General features: G+C 45.3%; 1 pseudogene; it reads left to right on the top strand.

Moving 5' to 3' along the window:
• The first annotated feature begins 1,429 nt into the window (after positions 1–1,429).
• The window catches only part of LOC123997314, a 34,591-nt pseudogene continuing 30,020 nt past the window's right edge, over positions 1,430–6,000 (top strand).

Genomic DNA, 6,000 nt, shown 5'->3' with positions numbered 1-6,000 from the left:
GACAGGACCACGGTCTGGTATTAAACAAACTTAAACCCTGTTCCGTGTATCTCTGTCTATGGAACCTAAACCCTGTTCCATCTGTGTACAGTATCTTTATCCATGGAACCTAAACCCTGTTCCGTGTATCTCTATCCATGGAACCTAACCCCTGTTCCGTGTATCTCTATCCATGGAACCTAAACCCTGTTCCGTGTATCTCTATCCATTGAACCTAACCCCTGTTCCGTGTATCTCTATCCATGGTACCTAAACCCTGTTCCGTGTATCTTTATCTATGGAACCTAAACCCTGTTCCGTGTATCTTTATCTATGGAACCGAAACCCTGTTCCGTGTATCTCTATCCATTGAACCTAACCCCTGTTCCGTGTATCTCTATCCATTGAACCTAAACCCTGTTCCGTGTATCTCTATCCATTGAACCTAAACCCTGTTCCGTGTATCTCTATCCATGGAACTTAAACCCTGTTCTGTGTATCTCTATCCATTGAACCTAACCCCTGTTCCGTGTATCTCTATCCATGGAACTTAAACCCTGCTCTGTGTATCTTTATCTATGGAACCTAAACCCTGTTCCGTGTATCTTTATCTATGGAACCTAAACCCTGTTCCATGTATCTTTATCTATGGAACCGAAACCCTGTTCCGTGTATCTTTATCTATGGAACCTAAACCCTGTTCCGTGTATCTTTATCTATGGAACCTAAACCTTGTTCCGTGTATCTTTATCTATGGAACCTAAACCCTGTTCTGTGTATCTTTATCTATGGAACCTAAACCCTGTTCCGTGTATCTTTATCCATTGAACCTAAACCCTGTTCCGTGTATCTTTATCTATGGAACCTAAACCCTGTTCCGTGTATCTCTATCCATGGAACTTAAACCCTGTTCCGTGTATCTTTATCCATGGAACCCAAACCCTGTTTGTGTATCTTTATCTATGGAACCTAAACCCTCTTCCGTGTATCTCTATCTATGGAACTTAAACCCTGTTCTGTGTATCTCTATCCATGGAACTTAAACCCTGTTCCGTGTATCTTTATCCATGGAACTTAAACCCTGTTCCATGTATCTCTATCCATGGAACCTGAACCCTGTTCTGTGTATCTTTATCTAGGCTGCCCTGGAAAGTTGCAGGAAGCACTATCATGATCCTTCTTCACGTTGCCTGCATCGTGCCTAAGAACATCCCTTAGCCGTGGTATATTTGCTATATATATATATATATCACACCTCAGGCCTTATTACTGAAATAACATCCAAACTGGAAATAGCATGTGGTAATAGACTCCATGGAGACCTGGGATGGACAGTATGTCAATACATGGTTTTTACAGAAATGTTAAGAGTCTTATCTCGCAGCATTGAAAAGAAAAACACCCTAAACTAATTTGCTTTTTGCTAAACCCATTCTAGGTCAAAAAGGAAATGGCTAAAGAGAAAGGCCTCAACTCCTTCAAGATGTTCATGGCATAAAAGGATGTGTTCATGCTTCAAAACCATGAGCTGAATGCTGCGTTTTCCCAAGCAAAGAGATTGGAGCCATAGCCCAGGTGCACGCAGAGAATGGAGACCTTATTGCAGAGTTATTCCAAAACATTTCTGACCACAACACAGTCAATATGGCTCAAACCTGGGGTTTGTTCAGTCAACTTCAACTTTTGCGAAGTTGCGTGACGGTTTGTAATGAACTAAACACATTGTCCCCAAACGGTACACACCGTTCTTCAACAGCCTTTGATGTTGAAGTTTGCTCCCGTTTAGTGGGTGTTGAGGTGTGCCCTGATTAATTTAAGTGGGACCATTTGAAATCGTAAAAATTGTGTAGCAAACCATATTGTAATTGCCTTCTGGGCCACCATAATCCCAATATTTTTCTACTGGTCATTAATGCATTATTTTGAAAGGGTCAGTCACAAGTTCCTATTGAGTGTACACTCAGTGTGTAAGTATTCCAGAGGTCATTGGTTTAGGTTAATGTTTCATCCAGATGTAGACTAATAGACTAAAGAGGCGATGCATGCCATGCAAAATGAACCCCGTCCAAGCCATGCAAAACTAACCCTGTCCAAGCCATGTAAAACTAACCCCTTCCAAGCCATGCAAAACGAACCCTGTCCAAGCCATGTAAAACTAACCTCTTCCAAGCCATGCAAAACGAACCTCGTCCAAACCATGCAAAACGAACCCCCTCCAAAGCCATGTAAAATTAACCCCATCCAAGCCATGCAAAATTAACCCTGTCCAAGCCATGTAAAACTAACCCCGTCCAAGCCATGCAAAATGAACCCCGTCCAAGCCATGCAAAACTAACCCTGTCCAAGCCATGTAAAACTAACCCCTTCCAAGCCATGCAAAATGAACCCCGTCCAAACCATGCAAAACGAACCCCGTCCAAACCATGCAAAACGAACCCCGTCCAAAGCCATGTAAAATTAATAATATATAATAATATATGCCATTTAGCAGACGCTTTTATCCAAAGCGACTTACAGTCATGTGTGCATACATTCTAAACGTTAACCCCATCCAAGCCATGCAAAATTAACCCCGTCCAAGCCATGTAAAACTAACCCCGTCCAAGCCATGCAAAACGAACCCTGTCCAAGCCATGTAAAACTAACCCCTTCCAAGCCATGCAAAACGAACACCGTCCAAGCCATGTAAAACTAACCCCTTCCAAGCCATGCAAAATGAACCCCGTCCAAACCATGCAAAACGAACCCCGTCCAAACCATGCAAAACGAACCCCGTCCAAAGCCATGTAAAATTAATAATATATAATAATATATGCCATTTAGCAGACGCTTTTATCCAAAGCGACTTACAGTCATGTGTGCATACATTCTACGTTAACCCCATCCAAGCCATGCAAAATTAACCCCGTCCAAGCCATGTAAAACTAACCCCGTCCAAGCCATGCAAAACGAACCCTGTCCAAGCCATGTAAAACTAACCCCTTCCAAGCCATGCAAAACGAACCCCGTCCAAGCCATGCAAAACGAACCCCGTCCAAGCCATGCAAAACGAACCCCGTCCAAGCCATGCAAAACAAACCCCGTCCAAGCCATGCAAAACAAACCCCATCCAAGCCATGCAAAACGAACCCCGTCCAAGCCATGCAAAACGAACCCCGTCCAAGCCATGCAAAACGAACCCCGTCCAAGCCATGCAAAACAAACCCCGTCCAAGCCATGCAAAACAAACCCCGTCCAAGCCATGCAAAACGAACCCCGTCCAAGCCATGCAAAACAAACCCCGTCCAAGCCATGCAAAACAAACCCCGTCCAAGCCATGCAAAACGAACCCCGTCCAAGCCATGCAAAACGAACCCTGTCCAAGCCATGTAAAACTAACCCCTTCCAAGCCATGCAAAACGAACCCCGTCCAAGCCATGCAAAATGAACCCCGTCCAAGCCATGCAAAACTAACCCTGTCCAAGCCATGTAAAACTAACCCCGTCCAAGCCATGCAAAACGAACCCCGTCCAAGACATGTAAAACTAACCCCGTTCAAGCCATGCAAAACGAACCCTGTCCAAGCCATGTAAAACTAACCCTGTCCAAGCCATGCAAAATGAACCCTGTCCAAGCCATGTAAAACTAACTGCGTCCAAGCCATGCAAAATTAACCCCGTCCAAGCCATGCAAAACGAACCTCGTCCAAGCCATGCAAAACTAACCCTGTCCAAGCCATGTAAAACTAACCCCGTCCAAGCCATGCAAAACTAACCCCGTCGAAACCATGCAAAATGAACCCTGTCCTAGCCATGCAAAACTAACCCCGTCGAAGACATGCAAAACTAACCCTGTCCAAGCCATGCAAAACGAACCCTGTCCAAGCCATGTAAAACTAACCCCGTCGAAGACATGCAAAACTAACCCTGTCCAAGCCATGTAAAACTAACCCTGTCCAAGCCATGCAAAACTAACCCTGTCCAAGCCATGCAAAACTAACCATGTCCAAGCCATGTAAAACTAACCCCGTCGAAGACATGCAAAACTACAAGCCATGCAAAAATAACCCTGTCCAAGCCATGCAAAACTAACCCTGTCCAAGCCATGCAAAATTAACCCTGTCCAAGCCATGCAAAACTAACCCTGTCCAAGCCATGCAAAACTAACCCTTCCAAGCAATGCAAAACGACCTCCCCCCCAGCCATGCAAAACTAACCCTGTCCAAGCCATGCAAAACTAACCCCGTCCAAGCCATGCAAAACTAACCCCGTCCAAGACATGTAAAACTAACCCCGTTCAAGCCATGCAAAACGAACCCTGTCCAAGCCATGTAAAACTAACCCTGTCCAAGCCATGCAAAATGAACCCTGTCCAAGCCATGTAAAACTAACCGCGTCCAAGCCATGCAAAATGAACCCCGTCCAAGCCATGCAAAACGAACCTCGTCCAAGCCATGCAAAACTAACCCTGTCCAAGCCATGTAAAACTAACCCCGTCCAAGCCATGCAAAACTAACCCCGTCCAAACCATGCAAAATGAACCCTGTCCTAGCCATGCAAAACTAACCCCGTCGAAGACATGCAAAACTAACCCTGTCCAAGCCATGTAAAACTAACCCTGTCCAAGCCATGCAAAACGAACCCTGTCCAAGCCATGCAAAACGAACCCTGTCCAAGCCATGTAAAACTAACCCCGTCGAAGACATGCAAAACTAACCCTGTCCAAGCCATGTAAAACTAACCCTGTCCAAGGCATGCAAAACTAACCCTGTCCAAGCCATGCAAAACTAACCCTGTCCAAGCCATGTAAACTAACCCCGTCGAAGACATGCAAAACTACAAGCCATGCAAAAATAACCCTGTCCAAGCCATGCAAAACTAACCCTGTCCAAGCCATGTAAAACTAACCCTGTCCAAGCCATGTAAAACTAACCCCGTTGAAGACATGCAAAACTAACCCTGTCCAAGCCATGTAAAACTAACCCTGTCCAAGCCATGCAAAACTAACCCTGTCCAAGCCATGTAAAACTAACCCCGTCGAAGACATGCAAAACTAACCCTGTCCAAGCCATGTAAAACTAACCCTGTCCAAGCCATGCAAAACGAACCCTGTCCAAGCCATGTAAAACTAACCCCGTCGAAGACATGCAAAACTAACCCTGTCCAAGCCATGTAAAACTAACCCTGTCCAAGCCATGTAAAACTAACCCCGTCGAAGACATGCAAAACTACAAGCCATGCAAAAATAACCCTGTCCAAGCCATGCAAAACTAACCCTGTCCAAGCCATGTAAAACTAACCCTGTCCAAGCCATGCAAAAATAACCCTGTCCAAGCCATGCAAAACTAACCCTGTCCAAGCCATGCAAAATTAACCCTGACCAAGCCATGCAAAACTAACCCTGTCCAAGCCATGCAAAACTAACCCTGTCCAAGCCATGCAAAACTAACCCTGTCCAAGCCATGCAAAACTAACCCTGTCCAAGCCATGCAAAAATAACCCTGTCCAAGCCATGCAAAACTAACCCTGTCCAAGCCATGCAAAATTAACCCTGTCCAAGCCATGCAAAACTAACCCTGTCCAAGCCATGCAAAACTAACCCTTCCAAGCAATGCAAAACGACCTCCCCCCCAGCCATGCAAAACTAACCCTGTCCAAGCCATGCAAAACTAACCCCGTCCAAGCCATGCAAAACTAACCCTGTCCAAGACATGTAACACTAACACTGTTCAAGCCATGCAAAACTAACCCTGTCCAAGCCATGCAAAACTAACCCTTCCAAGCAATGCAAAACGACCTCCCCCCCAGCCATGCAAAACTAACCCTGTCCAAGCCATGCAAAACTAACCCCGTCCAAGCCATGCAAAACTAACCCTGTAAAAGCCATGGAAAACTAACGCTGTCCAAGCCATGCTAAACTAACCCTGTCCAAACCATGTAAAACTAACCCCGTCCAAGCCATGTAAAACTAACACCGTCCAAGCCATGCAAAACTAACCCTGTCTAAGCCATGTAACACTAACCCTGTAAAAGCCATGGAAAA

This window comes from Oncorhynchus gorbuscha, linkage group LG15 (assembly GCF_021184085.1).
Source record: "Oncorhynchus gorbuscha isolate QuinsamMale2020 ecotype Even-year linkage group LG15, OgorEven_v1.0, whole genome shotgun sequence".
NCBI lineage: Eukaryota > Metazoa > Chordata > Actinopteri > Salmoniformes > Salmonidae > Oncorhynchus > Oncorhynchus gorbuscha.
This window is presented reverse-complemented; position numbering and strand designations above follow the sequence as displayed.